General features: G+C 34.2%; 2 protein-coding genes, 4 long non-coding RNA genes and 1 pseudogene across 8 annotated transcripts in view; 4 read left to right on the top strand and 3 right to left on the bottom strand.

The window, feature by feature from the left end:
• LOC126612383 (NEDD8-conjugating enzyme Ubc12-like) overlaps window positions 1–26,522 on the bottom strand; it is a 68,834-nt gene that overhangs the window by 4,330 nt on the left and 37,982 nt on the right. The gene's annotated exons all lie outside the window — the stretch shown is intronic.
• The window catches only part of LOC126612399 (uncharacterized), a 172,387-nt gene that overhangs the window by 129,132 nt on the left and 16,733 nt on the right, over window positions 1–26,522 (top strand). The window lies entirely within an intron of this gene.
• LOC126612385 (NEDD8-conjugating enzyme Ubc12-like) overlaps window positions 1–26,522 on the bottom strand; it is a 79,263-nt gene that overhangs the window by 41,326 nt on the left and 11,415 nt on the right. The window lies entirely within an intron of this gene.
• LOC126612378 (NEDD8-conjugating enzyme Ubc12-like) overlaps window positions 1–26,522 on the bottom strand; it is a 78,427-nt pseudogene that overhangs the window by 40,539 nt on the left and 11,366 nt on the right.
• Window positions 6,401–8,433, top strand: LOC126612398 (uncharacterized). The gene is made up of 4 exons (XR_007619042.1): window positions 6,401–6,564; window positions 6,648–6,770; window positions 7,313–7,379; window positions 8,204–8,433. It is a non-coding gene; the product is annotated as an uncharacterized LOC126612398 (long non-coding RNA).
• LOC126612407 (uncharacterized) lies at window positions 9,677–25,789 on the top strand. The gene is made up of 3 exons (XR_007619053.1): window positions 9,677–9,842; window positions 10,023–11,064; window positions 25,168–25,789. It is a non-coding gene; the product is annotated as an uncharacterized LOC126612407 (long non-coding RNA).
• LOC126612405 (uncharacterized) lies at window positions 23,680–24,319 on the top strand. Its single transcript, XR_007619051.1, has 2 exons — window positions 23,680–23,946; window positions 24,127–24,319. It is a non-coding gene; the product is annotated as an uncharacterized LOC126612405 (long non-coding RNA).

The following is a 26,522-nucleotide window of genomic DNA, read 5'->3' as shown; positions in this document are numbered from 1 at the left end:
ATTGTATCAGAGACATCAATCAATTCAAGAGCCTTCAATCTCTCTCTATATCATCTTCTTTTGAACTAATCTTTCATTTTTTGCAATGTAGCTAACAGTTCCACAAGATAGATCGTGAGTACTGAATTCCATCTTCTAGTTTTAGCCTTTTAGGTTTGGTCTGTGACCGAGAGCTTGGTCTTGGAGACTTGTTAGGAGAACTCAACGAATTCTTCTCACATCTAGGTAAGACATTGGTTGGCATTTTGGCATTTTGGAGGAAGTGTTCGGTGTGCCCATTTCAAAGGAAGTGTTCAGTGTCAGGAAAATGACATGGTATACCAAGTGTTATAAGACAAATATTTGAATATTTTTTTAAGTATTCAACACTTGGTGTACCTGACATATTATCGGCACATTAAAAAATTTCTCAACAATTTGATGTTGTCTTGGTTTTTGCTCGGAGATTAGTTATTACTATAATGGTAAATATTATTTATCTGTATTTTCGTTTTTTAAGGCTTATCGAAAATTGTGACACAAGGAGACTTATAATCCATAGCGTTACTGAGCCTAGCATGGAGATTTCCAAGTGGAAGTTATGCTCAATAAGGTGGAACGATGTTCATGATCTAATGTGACAATTCTTAGGCTTCCCATAAAACATTATCCCAGTAGCCGTTTTTTCATGCAGTGTTTGATATGTCTTTGTTAGGAAAATGGACTATATGAAACGGGATTATCATTATATTGACGTCTTGCTACAATAATAAAAAGTTATTGAATCAAGACTCCACACGACATTAAATCTATTTTATATAATTTGATCCCAATGTAGTTATGTTCCGTTCATGAATGATTAAATGTAGTAATTTTATTAAATATGCATGTTCACATGATTTATATATGTATTAAGTGCATATAAGTATGACTGTATGAGAAGTAAACAACTTTTATAAAAAAAAAATAAAAAAGCAAATCTTTCCAACTAAAAAAGGGAAACAAAACAAAATTTAATTAAACTAACCTATCAAAGATTAGGTACGAACCATACAGGTGCAGTATGCAACTGGGATCAAGAACGACTCTTGGGGCAACTAAAATGCCTAATTCTCTTATTTGTGAAGGAAAATACTCCAAAATCACATCCGGTTGAGTCATAAATCAGGTAATCAAAGGTAAAATAAATATTGTTTCTCTCAACCTTCTGGCCATAGGATACTATATAACGGTGGAATGGTGATTAAAATGGAACAGGATCCTCTGAGGCAAACCCTAGGGATCATGCTGAGAGACAAACATGGGTCATTCAATTTCAATTCAACGGTTACAATTATTATAACTTTAAAATGAACTCCCTGTTTGTAGTGTTTGTCGCTCAGCAAGATCCCGAGGGTTTGCCTCGGAGAGAATCCAGGTCCGACTAAAATTACCTTTTTATCTTTTTGTAGTATCTTTCACTACGGCTTTATTTGTTTTTTTTTTTCATTATTATTTTTTTTTAATTTTATTTTAATTTTTCTTATGAAAAATCATAAACAACTCCATAAATGCAGAATCCTTTGCTAGGTGAACGAAATCACAGCTATTGTAATGCTCTACTATTGATCCATCATAATCAATTAATTTGTACCGATTGGACGTCTCCACCCATCAGCCACAGACCTGAGGTCATAGTCTGAGCAGATAAGCTGCCTACATCGTACCAAAATCGTAGGAGATAAGCTGATCTTGTCCAGTCTTAGCTAGGGGGTACCTACCCCTCCACCCAATCAATAAATTCGGATCTTGAAATTTGATCAAACGGTTAAAAACTGCAGATTCCTTTAAAAGTTATAATAACTTTAACCGTTAAATCAAATTTCAAGGATCCAAATTTATTGATTTAGTGAAGTCGGTGAAAGAAATCCGGAGATGGTCAATTTCCCAAGTTTTACACCCATTGACAGGGTCACTAGGTACCACCTCCTCTTCACTCCTCAATTGGAAATCTGGAATTCAATTCAACCTTGTTCAAGTAGATATGGTATTATTGTCTCCTTAAAAACATTCTTAAATTCCATCTCCTATTATGATTTTGACTGTTCTCTTATTACGATTTTATCCGTTATAACACACGTGCTAACTTGGAGATATTATTGAAAATATAACGAGAACAATGTTCTTACATTACTCTAGCTACCTTAGCCACACCATGTTTCATAAAAAAATAACATAGAACTTAGATCAATCACTTGAGTTACAAAGATGCATGTTGCATCTAATCCTAACCTTTTATTTTCTCAAGTACCGTTGTGTGAAAGCTTTGAGACAACCCACGTTGAGGCCCATCAACTTTTTACAAGATCCAGCCCAAGTCAAGAGACCTAGTGGGCAGTCATAGCTGACTAAACCTCTGGTTACCCACTGAGTTGAGAGTGCTGATGTGTCCACTTTTAGACGTGGGACTTCGGATTCTTTCGTTTCATTTTTTTTTCTATGTCCTCTGGATTCATTTACGGAACCGCCATGTCACAAAAACGTAACCATGCCACATAAAATTTTCAATGTATCAAAAACACGGTCTGGCATACTAAATATCATATTATAAACAAACAAAAAATCATTTTGAAGTGCTCAATTACTTATATAATAACACTTGGTTATCAATTTATGTTTGCGGTACAATAAAGTATTCTCTATTCAACTATTCACACACCCTAAATATCCAAAAACCCATTTCCTGCCTCCCGGCTAAGTTGCAGGTAGTTCTATCCTGAATATCCAAAAAAACAGTATTATTTTCCCTAACTTAAGTAGGATGGTGCATGTAGTGTTACCGCACAAGACCTCCAATTTTCTAAAACCCTCAAGTTTTTAGTCTAACAGAGACAATGAATCTAAATCCAATGATGTATGTACAGTCTGTGAATGGTGTAACCATTTTTATTCATGTAGCTTGGGAGAATCAAAATTGACTTTAATACACAATTATACATGTACACTTTTTTATTATGTCGCACAAGAATTTTAAGACCGACCATGCAAGTTGGTGAATACTCCACTTTCATCTAACTTATGAGAAAAAAGATTTGAACTCGAACGCAAGTGACATATCCCAAACCTACGACATGCTTGGGGATTCAAACATGCGCATATAGATTTTCAAAGATTTAATTCGCAAAACTGTAAATTCGGAAAGTGCAAAAGAACAATATAAGGAGCAAAAGTAAATTAATTGGTGCTATGTTCAATTAATATAGCGGATGCAATCTGCGATTATATTAATTAAAGCCCAAATAATGAGGAGTAAATATTAAAGGACATTTTTGTAACTATTCGAGATTTATTTGTTTAATATATAGTTCTATTATATTTAATTAAAGTGCTTTGTTAATTTTTATTTTTTCATAAATCAATGAAACATTATAATTAAATTCTATTTCTCAAATAAAAACGGGTACATCTTAAAAATCTAATAAGATAACCTGATAATTATATGTACCCAGACCAATTTGTGGTGCTAGGTTCGTCTTCACTAAGATTCGAGATGCCATGTCCGTCATCATGGAAAAGATTTCTTCTTCTTGTCACTTTCCTTCATTTGTGCCTTCAAAAAGCTTGTGTGTTTGGTGATGCTTTGTCGTCAACCTTCATGAACATAGCTTTTCGATCTTTTTTATCAATCTCAAGTTCCTTGCATAGTCAACTTGACTTCTATAAAATGAACCACTCTCCCTGTCAGTCTCACCTCTTAGTGTCGTCTTTTGGGAACAACATTAGAAACAAGCTTAATAATTCAGTATTTTAAGCAAAATTTTCACAACTTTCCAACATTTATGATGGTTGAACCTTGTGATGAATTTGGGCAAAATTAGGTACCAACTGTTTGCTTGCATCAACTAAAACAAATAAAGTGGGAAAAAATTAATTATTTCAAAAAAAATAAAAATAGGTGCTAATAAAAAAATTAGAAAATTTTTTACCTCATCCCCAATATTTGTGTCACCTTGATAAATTTTCACCGCTTTTGTTTGAGCATCTCTATATTTGCCTAATGCAAAACTCAAAATTTTTATCATATTAGTAACTAGTAAGTGCACTTTTCCTACGACTATTTCCATACCGACTGCTATAATTTTCATGAAATTTCTTCCACACAAGAAAACATCTTTCAGCGATTAACCATGCAGTTTCGGTTTCGACTCTACCGTCAACGGGATATGCCATTTTCGTAAGCACAAACAAAATAGGAATGTAATCAATAAAATAAGAATGTAATAAAAGATTGTACATAATTTCGCGTGCTTGCTTTCATTTCTTGATCGAGCTATCATTAGTTGATGAAATTTTAGACTAATAAGATGACCTATTCCAACAAGTACTTAGAGATTATTTGCTGACAGAGACTTAGATAATCAGTCTGTCTCAAAGCAATGTTGTTTATCTAAATTGAAAGTGCTCATTGGTCGGCTAATTCTATGACTTCAGTGTTGTTTATCGAAATTGAAGATATTGCCGGTTGCCAACACCCTCACAGATTTCAACTGGTGTTTAGTTACAAATTTTGATTACATCAAGTAAAATCCCTGATCTACTCAGGCCAAACCCTAAAAATCCTTGCAAGGTGGTTATTAAATCCTAGTCATGTGTCATAAACAAATTGTGAGTTCAAGTCCCAGCATGCTTCTATCCTATGCATTGGATTCTTCAAAACCATTTTCCTACATTTATGGGAAGTATAGGTTACTTGTTTAATTTAAATAACAGTCAATCAGCCACTCAGTATTATGATTTGGTGATATTCATCATAAGTAAGATGTTTTAGGTTCGAATTGCGTGGATGGTGAATTTGATGCCAAATTAGGTTGATCATTGTGTGGTTTAGCCAAACTCCCCTCCATTTAGTATAAAAATAGAGTGCTACTAAACTCACCCCATTTCTCACCCACCTTGTAATCAAAATGTTATTGACATATATTCATTTTAGAAAAATACTTTTAAACCCTTGTTTATAATTGGGCAGCTGACATGTAAATACTGCGCCACCATCAACTACTATAACCACTTCAATGGAGAAACTTTTGAACACCCACAGATTTGAACCAAAAAAAAATTGTTGGGTTCTAGGGTTTAGGTTGGATGACATTCATTGAAATCCCAAATGAGGATAGGGGTTGGGGGCTAACTAGAGTAATTATTATGGGTTGGCCATGTAGTTGGAGAAGGATTTGGTTATGGCGTGAAAAGGGGGACAGGTTTCGGTGGCAGAGGGGTAGGTATCAGGAGAGAGTGTGGTGGTGGGTAGGGGACAAAGATATTGATTATTGAGAGGTGGTGGTGGATGGGTTGCGAGATTGGGATGAGTGGGCAGGCGGGTTTGGACTTCGGCTGCACCGTGAATGTGGTGTTACGATTAAGGATGGGATAGATTAAAAAAATGTATAAATTTTTGAATATATATTAAAGGTTACTTTAGAAATAATAAAGGGTGAGAAAATAACATTTCAATTTTTTTATTTTTTAAGGTGAGTGAAATTAGAATGTTGCTGGAAAAATAGGACAATGAAGTTGGTCTATCAACACTCTAAAAATAAATCGATGTGCTAAAAAATAATAATAATAGCAGTCAACCATTCTAGATTTCATATTTGGGAGAGAAAAACTGAATATGGCACATGAGGAGGGAAAAATAATGAAAAAGAAATAAATAAAAAAATAGCATACAGATTTTGAAAGAAATAAAAAGAACGAGTAAGAAAGAGCTATAAATTAAAAATGTAAATTGTTATTAGCACTCCACAAATTATATTTTTCATTCCAAATTTTTTATGATTAAAAAAAAAAATATATATATATATATATATATTTCTGAAGAATGTAGAATAAGATTTTTGAAGTACTAATAACAGTTTTTATTCAATTCAAATTACGTGATTCTGTAATTTTGGTTATGTTTATGCATTTAATTATTTATTTTGGAGAAAAAAAAACTTACCATTTACTCTCTGTTTAATTTCCTATAATCGAGGGGAATCAATACCATTTTCTCCTTCTCTTGACATAGCTGCAAAATTTGGAAAATAGAGCTAATTCACCGGGAGCATAAAAATATCTTCCAATAAGTTGATGGTGTTAAACCATAGAGATACCTTCCAATAAATTAGAATACATATTCTCAAATATCTTCCAAATTGTTGAGGTCGTTTGTCACAGCCCGTCCCGGAATTTTAATTCCGAGGACGTGAAATTACAGAAACGCCCTTAAACGGGATTAAGGTGCGTAATTTTGACATTTGTTTTACTTTAAGATCCTAAACTAGGGTTAGATTTATAATTGTTGTGTTAATATTTTGTATTTGGACTTTAGGTAGGGTCCTACCTCCTGAAATCCTTCCCCATTTCCCGTTTATTGTCTCTTTCTTCCTCAGCTCTCCTTAGTCAGACTCTCTCTCTTTCTTCATTTCAGTAATTCTCTCTCATTCTCTCTCTTACCCTCGTATACACTGCAAGAACCAAGAACAATCACAAACTAGTACCAACGTCCAATCTAAGATCACCATCGTGATCTTGGGAACTTCACAAGCACGGGGGTATAAGTTTCAGGTAAGTTCTATTTCAAAAACCCTAGTTTTAAAACACCCCGTGATTTTGTACTGTTCACAAACTTAAATATGGTTGTGTTTTAGGTTAAACAAAGATCACCACGAGTCTTAGGAAGTCCCAAGGAGGCTCGGAGTGCCTCGTTTGAACAAAATGGACGTCGGGATCAATGGTTTCGAGTTTGGCCGAGTTTGAGGAATTTTGAAAAGGTTTGATCTTGTTGTTTTTAGTGTTTAAAAACCTTCCAACGTGATTGTACATGTGAAATGCTTCATTTTGGTACAAATTACACGAAAAATGGACCAAAAACGAGTGAGAACAGTGAAATGGAAGTTTTTCCCAGTTTTCCGGTGACCGGAGTCCGGCGAGGGTTCGCCGGAGAAGACAGGGAATATTCCGTCAAAACTGACGGAATATGCTGACGGCGTTGACTGACGCCGTTAACGGAAACCGTTAGGAGTTAACGGAATATTCCAGGAATATTCTGACGGCGTTAACTGTAGCCGTCAGTGTGCCAAGCACGTGGGCCGCGCGTGGGGGGCGCGTAGGTCAGTGCACTATTTGGCGCGTGGGGGCGCGTGAGGACTCCAAAAATTATTTTAAAAATACGGGGATGATCCTGAGGTTGTGTAGGTCACTGTGGTATATTCATATACCCAATTTGGGCATCGTATGAAGAATTAATTGTCTAGTTTGGTTTAGGTGCGTTAAATGTGCGTTAAATGATTGTTTTAAGTTATTTCACTTATAGGTGGGTCATATAACGAGGACGAGCATAACCAGGGGCGTCAAGGGGGTTACGACCCGGCGACATACCAGTGAGTGGGCATTTGTTTTTATATATATACCTATATACTCGATTTCCCCAGAAATCAAATTTAAATGAAAAGTATATTGAAATGAAATGAAATATGATGTGATTGCCATGCATAGAATATTATGGATATTATGAACTGTCGTATGATGCATATATGTATGATGGTGCTGTGGACGCACAGGTAAGTATTTAATTAATATTATGATGATGATGTGATATATTGAGCTCATATCCTGCACCATGGTTTAGTGCTTATAGTATTCACCGCATCGCACGCTCGCCTTGGATCCAAGTAGATGCTGGTCGCACAGTCCACGCGAAGTGGGTGCGACGGGCCAGTCATAGAGTGTTAGTGAGATTATGACTGGTGGGTGACCTTAGATTATTGTATACAGATGATTGATGAGAGAAGCACTAGAGCGAATATTACCATGAGTCGTTCAGACTACATTAGGTGGTTCCGACTTATGTGCAGAAGGCCGGACAGGTCACGCGGAGTGACTCCGGCAGAGTGAGAGTGATATGTACTGAGCTCTTGGTTCAATCGTTCAGGGCTATTAGAGGGCCTCCGATTGATTATTTCTTTTACCTGAATTATATTATGTCAATGCATTCATACTAAACTGTTGAAATGGGCATGGTACATTCTTATTGAATCTGTTATAAGATTGATGATCGAGATGTTGAGATGTATATATGCTATATGCTATTTTTCTGGGAAAGTATACAGGTTTTCCAAAAAGGGGTTATAAATGTGGATTTATGAAATGATTTGGAAAAGCTTGATTTTCGCCCACTCACGTTTTCTGTTTTTCGCCCCTCCAGGTTCTAGTCGATAGTTGAGGCGTTGGTGACTTGCGAGGACTACTTCGGTGTTTCTGACAGAATAAATAATGTAGGACTCACCCGAGGGTGTGGTAAAATAGCTATGTTCCTACTTGACTGCACCTAGATGCTTATGCTCTGTTTATGTGTGTTTAGTACACTCTTATGCACATAGAATGCTAGGTTGTAAACAATTGTATAATTAGTGGTTTTTGTTGACTCGTATTTTATTATTAAATCGTTTCCGCTTGCGTTTATGGTTACGTCACGCTCACGTGACGGCCAGCACGTCCTAGTCTTCGGTTAGGGTGTGTCATCGTTAGTGTGAAACCAGTTGGCTAAATCCTAGGCTAGGCTGTTGACAAACGAGAATTAAATTTACAATTTTAATTACGCTTTGACACTAAAAAGAATGGAAGACAATAAGTAAATTAGCATTTTCAATGTGTAATGAAGAATGCTTATTATATTATTAGCCTGAAAACTGAAAAATTATAGGGAAAATTAGAAATAGGTCCAATTTTATAAACATATTTTTGAAATAGGTCTAATTTTTAGTGACTTTTGACTTTTGAAATAGGTCCAATTTTTAGTTACTTTGGACCCATATCAAAATACCCCAAAATTATAAGGAAAATATGATCAAGTAATTAACATATTTTGAAGACCGATTTGTGTTCCCAACAATAAAAAGATTGAACCCAGATATAAGAGCTTTGATTTACTTTGCATTTCAGTTATGGATGGTCTAGAGATACATCTTGTTTCATTGATCTTAATGAAAAGAAATTTCAATCGAACATGTAATTAGTCATCAGTACGCGCTACTACCTAGTCCTCGATATGTTGATATACTGAGGTGGGTGCAAGCTCTGGGCACAAGAAAGAAGATGGACAGATATGAGATGACCTTCATCTACAAATCATTATTATTACTTTCCTTGTTGATCGAATGTTTAATTTCTTCCTAGAAAGCAATTGAGCAAGCAAACTGAAAAAATACAATGGATGTAGCTAGGTTACCAGAGAGGAAGAGAGAGGACAAAAAGTTGAATTGAATGGGCATGTCTATTGGGGGTTTGTATGCTATGCAACTTTCATGTGCCCCAGAAAGTGAAGGGCTTGTTTCTGGGATGGTGACAACTAACAAGGCCGAGCCCTCTCCTCTCTATCTTTCCAACCCGAAACGCATTGATGTGAATAATGCAATAGATAAAAAAAACAACAAAATAGTACGTACTGAATAAGATATCCCCATTACTCTCACCTACCAACCTCACCTTTTTTCTTTTACCAAGGTATCCCCACTACTCATGCCAAATTATGCGATCGCACAACATATTTTAGCGGATATTCATAGGTCATTACAAGGTTAATTTGGGAAGTGAGAGTCAGGTAATTTGAGACATGAAAACCCTAAAACCTTTCGCTTCTCTAACACTATATAATAACACTACCACCTTCCCAATTCCAAATCATTTCATACTTCCTTGAGACCCTCATCTTTTCCCAATTCATTCTGCAATCTTCACGCCTCACTATCTCTCCCTTCTCAATTCCTCCTAACTCTCATCACTGCAAGGATATACTTCCTTCTGAAACACAAGAGGCTTTAGCATCATTTTCCAACTATGAAAATGTATTTTATCCCATATCTGAAATGTCGTAATTGCTTCTGTTGATCCTAGACTCAATAATTTGTAATTTATTTTAAGATTTATGTATAAGATTTGCTAGTGTGATAAGAAATTTAAAGTCGGTGAAAAAAAAAATGCAGAGCACAAAAATAACAGGATTAATGGTATGCGGATCCTTTCAGGATCCTTTATGATATGTCGACAAGAGTGGTCAAGAAGGGGACCAATTGCTGAACAAGATATTGGCGGCAGTGGTCAAGAAGTGGGAGCTGTTGCTGAACCGGAAATCAAATTCACCACCGCAACAGTATGCTTCCATGTCTTTCAATGCTTCTTTATAGCACCATCTATTTTATTAATTCTAGCTTTCGCGGCCATCACGTCCCCTATAGATTACCTTTGTACCACAGTTCAATATGTGATTTGTGATATAATTATGGTGGAGATCATTTGTCGATTTAAGTAAAAAATCACCCCAAAGATTGTCAAGTTCTTAGGAATAAGATGCATCAGGGAAGCAATAGAGATATTTTTATTGGCTCTGGGTCTTTATTTACAAAATATTATAGATCCCGAATGCATAATTTGTGTTTTTACCCTAGTATGTTGTTCCTACTACCTGATTTCCTATGTCTTATTTTTGAGACATAGTGGAGCCCTAAGTTTTCTGGATTTTGCCCTAGGGATATATGCTGTAATTCCAGTGCGTTTTATAAAATTGATGGACGGTGGAAAAAATCTTTAAGGTTATGAATATGCATTATTCGTTCTTTCAATTACAACTTGCATTTCTCTATTTTTATTTAAAAGTCATTAGGAGAATGTAATTGAAGGGATTGTGAATCCACAAAACTTTGTTTTTCTTTTCATTTTTAGGTGTATCATAATGTTTTTATTTTTAATATGTACCATTTTAATTCGCAACCCTAATAATGAGAAAATATATGATACACCTAAAAATGAAAAAAGGTCTATGGATTCTCAATCCCTTCAATTACAGTCTCCTGATCACTTTTAAATAAAAGTAGAGACATGCAAGTTGTAATTGAAAGCCCGAATAATGCATATTCATAATCTTTCAGATTTTTTCCACTGTCCGTTAATTTTATAAAATGCATTAGAATTACAACATTTATCCCTAGGGCAAAATCCAGAAAACTTAGGGCTCTACTATGTCTAAATAATAAGACAAAGGAAATCAGGTAGTAGGAACAACATACTAGGGTAAAAAAATGCACATTATGCATTCGAGATCTATAATAATATGTAAATAAATACCTAGAGCCCATAAAAATATCTCTGTTGCTTCCTTGATGCATCCTATTCCTCAGAACATGACTATTTTTTGGGATGATTTTTGACCTAAATCAATGAATGATTGCCACCATAATTATATTAGAGATGGAGCTGTGTATGAAGGTATTCTATGGGGGACGTGATGGTTGTGGTAACTGTAATTAGTAAAATAGACAATGCTATAAAGAAGCATTGAAAAACACTTAAACCCTAAACCATACTGTTGTTGTGGTGAATTTGATTTTCGGTTCAGCAACAACTCCCGCTTTTTGCCACCCTTGCCGACATCTTGTTGATCTCGTCTACGACGACCGCGTGCTTGTTGATGACGGCCACGGTCGCCCCGCCCCTGTTGATCGTGGCTTACTTGTTGACCTTGCTGACCATTCCCCTCCCCATCCTCCAGTGGTTCTACGGTAAGAATAACAGGCGTACAAGACAAACAAGAGGAAAATAGCTCCGTAAATAGAATGGATAATGATAACTAACTTATGAATTGTTCGTGTCAAATGATTATCACTTACTAATTATCTCTATTTTTTTTTATGTTCCAACCATGAATAGCTAATGGTGGATACAACATTCGGTTTGTGATAAAGATGAAATTATTTATTTCAGGTAAGCTAGAGTTCAACTCTTATGATATCTTTATGATTTAAATAATAAGATTCAACTAGGAGTTAAGTTGGAATGGATTTCTAATTTTCGACAATAAATTTTTTGAATCTGTACACAAATATTTTGAATCTGAATGTTTTTTCAAAAGTTAAAATGAAAGTCAGAATGGCATTTTGCAATTCTGATAACTAGGAATTTCTGATATAAATATTTTCAAAGTATGCACCCAACTTATTCGGATACCAAAATGGTTTGATTTCTGATAGTTGTCTACTCAATTATAAAAATGAAAAGTTAATTCTCGTTTGTCAAAAGCCTAGCTCTAGCCTAGGTTTTTTAACTCAGTCACGTATATACATTTTACGCAAAATGTTACTGTTTTTGTTCATGTGCTCGTGCGCATTATAAGTTCGATTTTCGCAATTATACATGTGCACGTTTTATTATGTCGTACAAGAATTGTAAGACCAATCATGCAAGTTGAAATAACATATTTGGATATGCTCTAAATTCACTTAACTTATGGAAAGAGAAATTTGAACTCGAACATTCCAGATTCCTTTGCATAAACAAATATCATAAGACCAGCCATGAAAGTCGAAACAACATATTTTCGTAGGCAATATTAACACACTAGAAAACGTATGATAAATATTGAGCGAAGTAGGTTTGATTACTAAATGTGAGTTTATTCATAAATTTTAGTTTTGTTGTTAATTCCAACTTTTACTTGATGATAATTATGAAATAATTACAAACAAAAAAATAACAAAAAAACAATCCACATTTAAAGTTGGTTTTAAGTCATATGAAGTTATTTGAGCTCAAATAAAATTTCTCTTCTTAAAATCTAGGGAGTTTTGTTAAAACACTGAAAATCGTAAGAGGGGTATATATTAAACAACATTAAATTAATTTAATGATTAAAATTTTAATCAGTCTTACCTCTCTAACCGAACACCAACATATCTACTATTCTTGCAAACCAAGCTCCAGCTTCTCCCTCACATTTGGCCGGCACCTTGCTCTCCCACAATACAAACCAAAACAACGAAGCAGCCACCTATTGCTAGACCAAAATTGTTGGAGCATGCTTGGTGTTGTTATTGAAAGCAATTCCTGAAAAAATAGAGAAAAAGAAAAGAAAAATAAAAAGGCGAATGAGGCGGCATTGAACCGGGAGCCGAGAACGTCGTCTTTGTCCTCTCCGGGCCATGACCTGTTTTGTACCCCTTTGGATAAACAAAAAATGAAAATAGAAAAACAACAAAACGTGTAGCCAACCTCCTCCTCCCACCTCCTCTTCACACCTCAATTGGAAATTTGGATTTCAATTCAACTTTGTTTAAGTATATATGGTATAATTGTCTCCTTAATTACATTGTTAAATTCAATCTCCAATTACGATTTTGACAGTTCTCCTATTACAATTTTATCCATCATAACACACATGATAATTTGGAGAGATTTTTGAAAATCTATCAGGAACAATGTTTGGTACAACAAAATGTAACAACTCAATTAGTTGGAAACTTAAAAAAAAAAAAAAAAATCTACGAATTGCATTATAACATTTGGTGTAATGTGTGTTTGCATATTATGCTAGACCTATTGTATCATAAAGATCAATCAATTCAAGAGCTTTCATTTATCCTTTTCAATCTCTCTCTTGTTTCTCTCTATATCATCTTCTTTTGAACTAATCTTTTATCTTTTGCAACGTAGTTAACAGTTCCATTAGATAGATTGTGTGTACTGAATTCCATCTTCTAGTTTTAGGTTTGGTATATGATCGGGGGTTTGGTCTTGGAGACTTGTTAGGAGAACTCAATGAGTTCTTCTCACGTCTAGGTAAGTCATTAGCTGGCATTTTGGAGGAAGTGTTCAATGTGCCCATTTCAGAGGAAGTGTTCAGTGTGTCACGAAAACGGCACAGGATACAAAGTGTTATAATATAAATTGTTAAATTTTTTTTACGTATTCAACACTTAGTGTACTTGACATATTCTCATGACACTGAAAATTTTCTCGACAATTTGATGTTGTCTTGGTTTTTGTCTTTGAGCTCGGAGATTAGTTATTACTATAATCGTAAATCCTATTTATCTGTATTGTCGTACTTTTAGGCATATCGAAAACTGCGACAGAATGAGACCTATAATCCAAATGGTTACTGAGCCTAGCATGGCGATTTCCAGGTGCAAGTTACGCTCAATAGGTGAAACGATGTTTCATGATCTAATGTTACAATTGTTGGGCTTCGCATAAAATATTGTCCCAGTAGCCGTGTTTTCTTGCAGTGTTTGATATGTCTTTGTTAGGAAAATAGACTATATGAAACATGATTATCATTACATTTACACAAAACAGTAACATTATCCATCAAGGTTGCACTAGGTGTTAGTCAGACGGAGGCTAAGAAAAATTACACAAAAACAGTAACATTATCCATCAAGGTTGCACTATTTATACAAAATTGCAATTGTATATGAATATATACATGATCCTCAAAACAGCAAATAATGACTTCATCTCTCAATTATTTACACAAAATTGCAATTGCATATGAATATATATATATATATATATATATGCACATATATATGTGTGCGTGTGTGCGTGTGTGTTTGTGTGTATATATATATCAATGCATAATAACATTACTACAGGTACTCAAATTTAAATTGCCATGATCGATGTCGCTGTTGTGAGATCTCAAACCAATTATTTATTATCGTGAAGAAAAATTAAACAACAAAATAATATGTAATTAATTCAAAATACTATTATAACTAATGACATCTTAACGTTTAATATGCAAGTAAGTCTCTCTTCGCTCGGTATAAATAATGGCGAATGATGATCTCCTTATTTAGGTGTGAATTGGAATTTCTATTGCTTTATCATTTCTCTTTCAAAATTTAAGCGGTGCTTTAATTGGACAATGGGATGCATGCCTACTCGGTACTAAATCACACATATAATTATGTAAATGCGATCTCTATCCTGCCTAATACTTTTGTGGCTTTTTAGCCAAAATGGTCTATGAAATTTGTATAACTTCTCACTTTGGTCCTTGAAATTTGAAATCAATAAAAGTGGTCCATGAGTTTGTCTACCATCAATCATTTAGGTCATTTCATTAAAAAAATTCATTAAATAATGCTAAAATGACAAAAATACCCTTACTTTTTGTCAAATCATTTGGTCATTGTTCATTAAATTGAGGGTATTTTTGTCATTTTGCTCCTTATTTAACACAATTTTTCATGGAATGACCAAAATGATTGCTTGCGGACAAACTCAAAGACCACTTCTATTGATTTCAAATCTTAGGTATCGAAGTGATGAGTTATGCAAATCTCAGTGATCATTTTAGCTAAAAAGCCTACTTTTGTTGGGATCTCATTAATTTAAGTCCATTTTTGTATGTTTGGCTGCTAGAAAAGAGTACAAAGACTACATCTCTCATGTACCTCATTTTATATATGAAATCAGGAATGGTTTTGCTAGAACAGAGTGCAAGGCTCTTTGACGTTTTTGCATTGTACTAAACGCTACTGTATTCTATATTTTAATCCGGTCACATATATACAGTTTGTCTAGAATTTTATTATTTTGTTTCATGTAGCTCGGGACCATCACAATTCGACTTTCACGATTGTACATATACACTTTTTATTTATACCGCACAAGGATTATAAGATCAACCATGCAAATTAATATAATATCTAGATGCTCTCAATTTATCTAGCTTATAAAAGAGATTGTATTAAATACATATATTCACATTAGTTATATATGTATTAAGTGCATATAAGTATGAGAAGTAAACGATTTTCATAAGAATAAGAATAAAAAAGCAAATATTTCCAACTAAAAAAGGAAACAAAACAAAATTTAATTAAACTAGCCTATCAAAGATTGGGTACGAACCATAAAGATGTGGTATACAACTGCGACCAAGAACGACTTTTGGGGCAACTAAAATGCCTAATACTCTTATTTGTGAAGGAAAATATTCCATAGTTACATCCGGTTGAGTCATAACACGAGTAATCAAAGTCAAAATAAATATTGTTTTTTTTCTACCTTTTGACCATAGAGTACAATATACGGCGGAATGGTGGTTGCTCACAAATAATACCCGACCACCAAGTTCAACAACCTCCATCAATTGGCCATGACCTGTTTTGTACCCCTTTGGACAAACAAAAAATGAAAATAGAAAAACAAAAAACAAGTGGCCAACCTCCTCCTCACACCTCAGTTGGAAATTGGGATTTCAATTCAACTTTTTTTAAGTATATATGGTATTATTGTCTCGTCAAAAACATTGTTAAATTCAATCTCTTATTACGATTTTGACTGTTCTCCTATTACAATTTTATCCATCATAACACACATGATAACTTGTAGAGATTTTTGAAAATCTATCAGGAACAATGTTTGGTATAACAAAATGTAATAAAAGAAAACTAATGAAACAAGTTTGAAAATTTTGAGTTTTAATATAAAAATAAAACAAAGGGTACAATGAATAGTAACATGATTGACTTTTTAGTGTAAAAATGTGATTTTTCGTTAAAGTGAACAATACTGTAAGCTTTTCGTTAAAGTTCCCATGTAATAACTTAACTAGTTGAAAAGTTAAAAAAAAAAAATCTACAAATTGCATTAGAACATTTGGTGTAATGTATGTTTGTGTATTATGCTAGACCTATTGTATCAGAGACATCAATCAATTAAAGAGCCTTCAATCTCTCTCTATATCATCTTCTTTTGAACTAATCTTTCATTTTTTGCAATGTAGCTAACAGTTCCACAAGATAGATCGTGAGTACTGAATTCCATCTTCTAGTTTTAGCCTTTTAGGTTTGGTCTGTGACCGAGAGCTTGGTCTTGGAGACTTGTTAGGAGAACTCAACGAATTCTTCTCACATCTAGGTAAGACATTGGTTGGCATTTTGGCATTTTGGAGGAAGTGTTCGGTGTGCCCATTTCAAAGGAAGTGTTCAGTGTCAGGAAAATGACATGGTATACCAAGTGTTATAAGACAAATATTTGAATATTTTTTTAAGTATTCAACACTTGGTGTACCTAACATATTATCGGCACATTAAAAAATTTCTCAACAATTTGATGTTGTCTTGGTTTTTGCTCGGAGATTAGTTATTACTATAATGGTAAATCTTATTTATCTGTATTTTCGTTTTTTAAGGCTTATCGAAAATTGCGACACAAGGAGACTTATAATCCATAGCGTTACTGAGCCTAGCATGGAGATTTCCAAGTGCAAGTTATGCTCAATAGGGTGGAACGATGTTCATGATCTAATGTGACAATTCTTAGGCTTCGCATAAAACATTATCCCAGTAGCCGTTTTTTCATGCAGTGTTTGATATGTCTTTGTTAGGAAAATGGACTATATGAAACGGGATTATCATTATATTGACGTCTTGCTACAATAATAAAAAGTTATTGAATCAAGACTCCACACGACATTAAATCTATTTTATATAATTTGATCCCAATGTAGTTATGTTCCGTTCATGAATGATTAAATGTAGTAATTATATTAAATATGCATGTTCACATGATTTATATATGTATTAAGTGCATATAAGTATGACTGTATGAGAAGTAAACAACTTTTATAAAAAAAAAATAAAAAAGCAAATCTTTCCAACTAAAAAAGGGAAACAAAACAAAATTTAATTAAACTAACCTATCAAAGATTAGGTACGAACCATACAGGTGCAGTATGCAACTGGGATCAAGAACGACTCTTGGGGCAACTAAAATGCCTAATTCTCTTATTTGTGAAGGAAAATACTCCAAAATCACATCCGGTTGAGTCATAAATCAGGTAATCAAAGGTAAAATAAATATTGTTTCTCTCAACCTTCTGGCCATAGGATACTATATAACGGCGGAATGGTGATTAAAATGGAACTGGATCCTCTGAGGCAAACCCTAGGGATCATGCTGAGAGACAAACATTGATCATTCAATTTCAATTCAACGGTTACAATTATTATAACTTTAAAAGGAACTCCCTGTTTGTAGTGTTTGTCGCTCAGCAAGATCCCGAGGGTTTGCCTCGGAGAGAATCCAGGTCCGACTAAAATTACCTTTTTATCTTCTTGTAGTATCTTTCACTACGGCTTTATTTGTTTTTTTTTTTCATTATTATTTTTTTTTTTGAATTTTATTTTAATTTTTCTTATGAAAAATCATAAACAACTCCATAAATGCAGAATCCTTTGCTAGGTGAACGAAATCACAGCTATTGTAATGCTCTACTATTGATCCATCATAATCAATTAATTTGTACCGATTGGACGTCTCCACCCATCAGCCACAGACCTGAGGTCATAGTCTGAGGAGATAAACTGCCTACATCGTACCAAAATCGTAGGAGATAAGCTGATCTTGTCCAGTCTTAGCTAGGGGGTACCTACCCCTCCACCCAATCAATAAATTCGGATCTTGAAATTTGATCAAACGGTTAAAAACTGGAGATTCCTTTAAAAGTTATAATAACGTTAACCGTTAAATCAAATTTCAAGGATCCAAATTTATTGATTTAGTGAAGTCGGTGAAAGAAATCCGGAGATGGTCAATTTCCCAACTTTTACACCCATTGACAGGGTCACTAGGTACCACCTCCTCTTCACTCCTCAATTGGAAATCTGGAATTCAATTCAACCTTGTTCAAGTAGATATGGTGTTATTGTCTCCTTAAAAACATTCTTAAATTCCATCTCCTATTATGATTTTGACTGTTCTCTTATTACGATTTTATCCGTTATAACACACGTGCTAACTTGGAGATATTATTGAAAATATTACGAGAACAATGTTCGTACATTACTCTAGCTACCTTAGCCACACCATGTTTCATAAAAAAATAACATAGAACTTAGATCAATCACTTGAGTTACAAACATGCATGTTGCATCTAATCCTAACCTTTTATTTTCTCAAGTACCGTTGTGTGAAAGCTTTGAGACAACCCACGTTGAGGCCCATCAACTTTTTACAAGATCCAGCCCAAGTCAAGAGACCTAGTGGGCAGTCATAGCTGACTAAACCTCTGGTTACCCACTGAGTTGAGAGTGCTGATGTGTCCACTTTTAGACGTGGGACTTCGGATTCTTTCGTTTCATTTTTTTTTCTATGTCCTCTGGACTCATTTACGGAACCGCCATGTCACAAAAACGTAACCATGCCACATAAAATTTTCATTGGATCAAAAACACGGTCTGGCATACTAAATATCATATTATAAACAAACAAAAAATCATTTTGAAGTGCTCAATTACTTATATAATAACACTTGGTTATCAATTTATGTTTGCGGTACAATAAAGTATTCTCTATTCAACTATTCACACACCCTAAATATCCAAAACCCCATTTCCTGCCTCCCGGCTAAGTTGCAGGTAGTTCTATCCTGAATATCCAAAAAACCAGTATTATTTTCCCTAACTTAAGTAGGATGGTGCATGTAGTGTTACCGCACAAGACCTCCAATTTTCTAAAACCCTCAAGTTTTTAGTCTAACAGAGACAATGAATCTAAATCCAATGATGTATGTACAGTCTGTGAATGGTGTAACCATTTTTATTCATGTAGCTTGGGAGCATCAAAATTGACTTTAATACACAATTATACATGTACACTTTTTTATTTATGTCGCACAAGAATTATAAGACCGACCATGCAAGTTGGTGAATACTCCACTTTCATCTAACTTATGAGAAAAAAGATTTGAACTCGAACGCAAGTGACATATCCCAAACCTACGACATGCTTGGGGATTCAAACCTGCGCATATAGATTTTCAAAGATTTAATTCGCAAAACTGTAAATTCGGAAAGTGCAAAAGAACAATATAAGGAGCAAAAGTAAATTAATTGGTGCTATGTTCAATTAATATAGCGGATGCAATCTGCGATTATATTAATTAAAGCCCAAATAATGAGGAGTAAATATTAAAGGACATTTTTGTAACTATTCGAGATTTATTTGTTTAATATATAGTTCTATTATATTTAATTAAAGTGCTTTGTTAATTTTTATTTTTTCATAAATCAATGAAACATTATAATTAAATTCTATTTCTCAAATAAAAACGGGTACATCTTAAAAATCTAATAAGATAACCTGATAATTATATGTACCCAGACCAATTTGTGGTGCTAGGTTCGTCTTCACTAAGATTCGAGATGCCATGTCCGTCATCATGGAAAAGATTTCTTCTTCTTGTCACTTTCCTTCATTTGTGCATTCAAAAAGCTTGTGTGTTTGGTGATGCTTTGTTGTCAACCTTCATGAACATAGCTTTTCGATCTTTTTTATCAATCTCAAGTTCCTTGCATACTCAACTTGACTTCTATAAAATGAACCACTCTCCCTGTCAGTCTCACCTCTTAGCGTCGTCTTTTGGGAACAACATTAGAAACAAGCTTAATAATTCAGTATTTTAGGCAAAATTTTCACAACTTTCCAACATTTGTGATGGTTGAACCTTGTGATGAATTTGGGCAAAATTAGGTACCAACTGTTTGCTTGCATCAACTAAAACAAATAAAGTGGGAAAAAATTAATTATTTCAAAAAAAATAAAAGTAGGTGCTAATAAAAAAATTAGAAAATTTTTTACCTCATCCCCAATATTTGTGTCACCTTGATAAATTTTCACCGCTTTTGTCTGAGCATCTCTATATTTGCCTAATGCAAAACTCAAAATTTTTATCATATTAGTAACTAGTAAGTGCACTTTTCCTACGCCTAGTTCCATACCGACTGCTATAATTTTCATGAAATTTCTTCCACACAAGAAAACATCTTTCAGCGATTAACCATGCAGTTTCGGTTTCGACTCTACCGTCAACGGGATATGCCATTTTCGTAAGCACAAACAAAATAGGAATGTAATCAATAAAATAAGAATGTAATAAAAGATTGTACATAATTTCACGTGCTTGCTTTCATTTCTTGATCGAGCTATCATTAGTTGATGAAATTTTAGACTAATAAGATGACCTATTCCAACAAGTACTTAGAGATTATTTGCTGACAGAGACTTAGATAATCAGTCCGTCTCAAAGCAATGCTGTTTATCTAAATTGAAAGTGCTCATTGGTCGGCTAATTCTATGACTTCAGTGTTGTTTATCGAAATTGAAGATATTGCCGGTTGCCAACACCCTCACAGATTTCAACTGGTGTTTAGTTACAAATTTTGATTACATCAAGTAAAATCCCTGATCTACTCAGGCCAAACCCTAAAAATCCTTGCAAGGTGGTTATTAAATCCTAGTCATGCGTCATAAAGAACTTGTGAGTTCAAGTCCCATCATGCTTCTATCCTATGCATCGGATTCTTCAAAACCATTTTCCTACATTTATGGGAAGTATAGGTTACTTGTTTAATTTAAATAACAGTCAATCAGCCACTCAGTATTATGATTTGGTGATATTCATCATAAGTAAGATGTTTTAGGTTCGAATTGCGTGGATGGTGAATTTGATGCCAAATTAGGTTGATCATTGTGTGGTTTAGCCAAACTCCCCTCCATTTAGTATAAAAATAGAGTGCTACTAAACTCACCCCATTTCTCACCCACCTTGTAATCAAAATGTTATTGACATATATTCATTTTAGAAAAATACTTTTAAACCCTTGTTTATAATTGGGCAGCTGACATGTAAATATTGCGCCACCATCAACTACTATAACCACTTCAATGGAGAAACTTTTGAACACCCACAGATTTGAACCAAAAAAAAATTGTTGGGTTCTAGGGTTTAGGTTGGATGACATTCATTGAAATCCCAAATGAGGATAGGGGTTGGGGGCTATATAGAGTAATTATTATGGGTTGGCCATGTAGTTGGAGAAGGATTTGGTTATGGCGTGAAAAGGGGGACAGGTTTCGGTGGCAGAGGGGTAGGTATCAGGAGAGAGTGTGGTGGTGGGTAGGGGACAAAGATATTGATTATTGAGACGTGGTGGTGGATGGGTTGCGAGATGGGGATGAGTGGGCAGGCGGGTTGGGGCTTCGGCTGCACCGTGAATGTGGTGCTGCGATTAAAGATGGGATAGATTAAAAAAAATGTATAAATTTTTTAATATATATTAAAGGTTACTTTAGAAATAATAAAGGGTGAGAAAATAACATTTCAATTTTTTAATTTTTTAAGGTGAGTGAAATTAGAATGTTGCTGGAAAAATAGGACAATGAAGTTGGTCTATCAACACTCTAAAAATAAATCGATGTGCTAAAAAATAATAATAATAGCAGTCAACCATTCTAGATTTCATATTTGGGAGAGAAAAACTGAATATGGCACATGAGGAGGGAAAAATAATGAAAAAGAAATAAATAAAAAAATAGCATACAGATTTTGAAAGAAATAAAAAGAACGAGTAAGAAAGAGCTATAAATTAAAAATGTAAATTGTTATTAGCACTCCACAAATTATATTTTTCATTCCAAATTTTTTATGATTAAAAAAAAAAATATATATATATATATATTGGTGAAGAATGTAGAATAAGATTTTTGAAGTACTAATAACAGTTTTTATTCAATTCAAATTACGTGATTCTGTAATTTTGGTTATGTTTATGCATTTAAAAAAAAAACTTACCATTTACTCTCTGTTTAATTTCCTATAATCGAGGGGAATCAATACCATTTTCTCCTTCTCTTGACATAGCTGCAAAATTTGGAAAATAGAGCTAATTCACCGGGAGCATAAAAATATCTTCCAATAAGTTGACGGTGTTAAACCATAGAGATACCTTCCAATAAATTAGAATACATATTCTCAAATATCTTCCAAATTGTTGAGGTCGTTAGTGTGAAACCAGTTGGCTAAATCCTAGGCTAGGCTGTGGACAAACGAGAATTAAATTTACAATTTTAATTACGCTTTGACACTAAAAAAAATGGAAGACAATAAGTAAATTAGCATTTTCAATGTGTAATGAAGAATGCTTATTATATTATTAGCCTGAAAACTGAAAAATTATAGGGAAAATTAGAAATAGGTCCAATTTTATAAACATATTTTTGAAATATGTCTAATTTTTAGTGACTTTTGACTTTTGAAATAGGTCCAATTTTTAGTTACTTTGGACCCATATCAAAATACCCCAAAATTATAAGGAAAATATGATCAAGTAATTAACATATTTTGAAGACCGATTTGTGTTCCCAACAATAAAAAGATTGAACCCAGATATAAGAGCTTTGATTTACTTTGCATTTCGGTTATGGATGGTCTAGAGATACATCTTGTTTCATTGATCTTAATGAAAAGAAATTTCAATCGAACATGTAATTAGTCATCAGTACGCGCTACTCACTAGTCCTCGATATGTTGATATACTGAGGTGGGTGCAAGCTCTGGGCACAAGAAAGAAGATGGACAGATATGAGATGACCTTCATCTACAAATCATTATTATTACTTTCCTTGTTGATCGAATGTTTAATTTCTTCCTAGAAAGCAATTGAGCAAGCAAACTGAAAAAAATACAATGGATGTAGCTAGGTTACCAGAGAGGAAGAGAGAGGACAAAAAGTTGAATTGAATGGGCATGTCTAATGGGGGTTTGTATGCTATGCAACTTTCATGTGCCCCAGAAAGTGAAGGGCTTGTTTCTGGGATGGTGACAACTAACAAGGCCGAGCCCTCTCCTCTCTATCTTTCCAACCCGAAACGCATTGATGTGAATAATGCAGTAGATAAAAAAAACAACAAAATAGTACGTACTGAATAAGATATCGCCATTACTCTCACCTACCAACCTCACCTCTTTTCTTTTACCAAGGTATCCCCACTACTCATGCCAAATTATGCGATCACACAACATATTTTAGCGGATATTCATAGGTCATTACAAGGTTAATTTGGGAAGTGAGAGTCAGGTAATTTGAGACATGAAAACCCTAAAACCTTTCGCTTCTCTAACACTATATAATAACACTACCACCTTCCCAATTCCAAATCATTTCATACTTCCTTGAGACCCTCATCTTTTCCCAATTCATTCTGCAATCTTCACGCCTCGCTCTCTCTCCCTTCTCAATTCCTCCTAACTCTCATCACTGCAAGGATATACTTCCTTCTGAAACACAAGAGGCTTTAGCATCATTTTCCAACTATGAAAATGTATTTTATCCCATATCTGAAATGTCGTAATTGCTTCTGTTGATCCTAGACTCAATAATTTGTAATTTATTTTAAGATTTATGTATAAGATTTGCTAGTGTGATAAGAAATTTAAAGTCGGTGAAAAAAAAAATGCAGAGCACAAAAATAATAGGATTAATGGTATGCGGACTCTTTCAGGATCCTTTATGATATGTCGACAACAGTGGTCAAGAAGGGGACCAATTGCTGAACAAGATATTGGCGGCAGTGGTCAAGAAGTGGGAGCTGTTGCTGAACCGGAAATCAAATTCACCACCGCAACAGTATGCTTCCATGTCTTTCAATGCTTCTTTATAGCACCATCTATTTTATTAATTCTAGCTTTCGCGGCCATCACGTCCCCTATAGATTACCTTTGTACCACAGTTCAATATGTGATTTGTGATATAATTATGGTGGAGATCATTTGTCGATTTAAGTAAAAAATCACCCCAAAGATTGTCAAGTTCTTAGGAATAAGATGCATCAGGGAAGCAATAGAGATATTTTTATAGGCTCTGGGTCTTTATTTACAAAATATTATAGATCCCGAATGCATAATTTGTGTTTTTACCCTAGTATGTTGTTCCTACTACCTGATTTCCTATGTCTTATTTTTGAGACATAGTGGAGCCCTAAGTTTTCTGGATTTTGCCCTAGGGATAAATGCTGTAATTCCAGTGCGTTTTATAAAATTGATGGACGGTGGAAAAAATCTTTAAGGTTATGAATATGCATTATTCGTTCTTTCAATTACAACTTGCATTTCTCTATTTTTATTTAGAAGTCATTAGGAGAATGTAATTGAAGGGATTGTGAATCCACAAAACTTTGTTTTTCTTTTCATTTTTAGGTGTATCATAATGTTTTTATTTTTAATATGTACCATTTTAATTCGCAACCCTAATAATGAGAAAATATATGATACACCTAAAAATGAAAAAAGGTCTATGGATTCTCAATCCCTTCAATTACAGTCTCCTGATCACTTTTAAATAAAAGTAGAGACATGCAAGTTGTAATTGAAAGCCCGAATAATGCATATTCATAATCTTTCAGATTTTTTCCACTGTCCGTTAATTTTATAAAATGCATTAGAATTACAGCATTTATCCCTAGGGCCAAATCCAGAAAACTTAGGGCTCTACTATGTCTAAATAATAAGACAAAGGAAATCAGGTACTAGGAACAACATACTAGGGTAAAAAAACGCACATTATGCATTCGAGATCTATAATAATATGTAAATAAATACCTAGAGCCCATAAAAATATCTCTGTTGCTTCCTTGATGCATCCTATTCCTAAGAACATGACTATTTTTTGGGATGATTTTTGACCTAAATCAATGAATGATTGCCACCATAATTATATTAGAGATGGAGCTGTGTATGAAGGTATTCTATGGGGGACGTGATGGTTGCGGTAGCTGTAATTAGTAAAATAGACAATGCTATAAAGAAGCATTGAAAAACACTTAAACCCTAAACCATACTGTTGTTGTGGTGAATTTGATTTTCGGTTCAGCAACAACTCCCGCTTTTTGCCACCCTTGCCGACATCTTGTTGATCTCGTCTACGACGACCGCGTGCTTGTTGATGACGGCCACGGTCGCCCCGCCCCTGTTGATCGCGGCTTACTTGTTGACCTTGCTGACCATTCCCCTCCCCATCCTCCAGTGGTTCTACGGTAAGAATAACAGGCGTACAAGACAAACAAGAGGAAAATAGCTCCGTAAATAGAATGGATAATGATAACTAACTTATGAATTGTTCGTGTCAAATGATTATCACTTACTAATTATCTCTATTTTTTTTTTATGTTCCAACCATGAATAGCTAATGGTGGATACAACATTCGGTTTGTGATAAAGATGAAATTATTTATTTCAGGTAAGCTAGAGTTCAACTCTTATGATATCTTTATGATTTAAATAATAAGATTCAACTAGGAGTTAAGTCGGAATGGATTTCTAATTTTCGACAATAACTTTTTTGAATCTGTACACAAATATTTTGAATCTGAATGTTTTTTCAAAAGTTAAAATGAAAGTCAGAATGGCATTTTGCAATTCTGATAACTAGGAATTTCTGATATAAATATTTTCAAAGTATGCACCCAACTTATTCGGATACCAAAATGGTTTGATTTCTGATAGTTGTCTACTCAATTATAAAAATGAAAAGTTAATTCTCGTTTATCAAAAGCCTAGCTCTAGCCTAGATTTTTTAACTCAGTCACGTATATACATTTTACGCAAAATGTTACTATTTTTGTTCATGTGCTCGTGCGCATTACAAGTTCGATTTTCGCAATTGTACATGTGCACGTTTTATTATGTCGTACAAGAATTGTAAGACCAATCATGCAAGTTGAAATAACATATTTGGATATGCTCTAAATTCACTTAACTTATGGAAAGAGAAATTTGAACTCGAACATTCCAGATTCCTTTGCATAAACAAATATCATAAGACCAGCCATGAAAGTCGAAACAACATATTTTCGTAGGCAATATTAACACACTAGAAAACGTATGATAAATATTGAGCGAA

This window comes from Malus sylvestris, chromosome 17, assembly GCF_916048215.2.
Source record: "Malus sylvestris chromosome 17, drMalSylv7.2, whole genome shotgun sequence".
NCBI classification, from domain to species: Eukaryota; Viridiplantae; Streptophyta; class Magnoliopsida; order Rosales; family Rosaceae; genus Malus; species Malus sylvestris.
The sequence above is the reverse complement of the archived record's forward strand: the minus strand, read 5'-3'. Positions and strand labels throughout refer to the sequence as shown.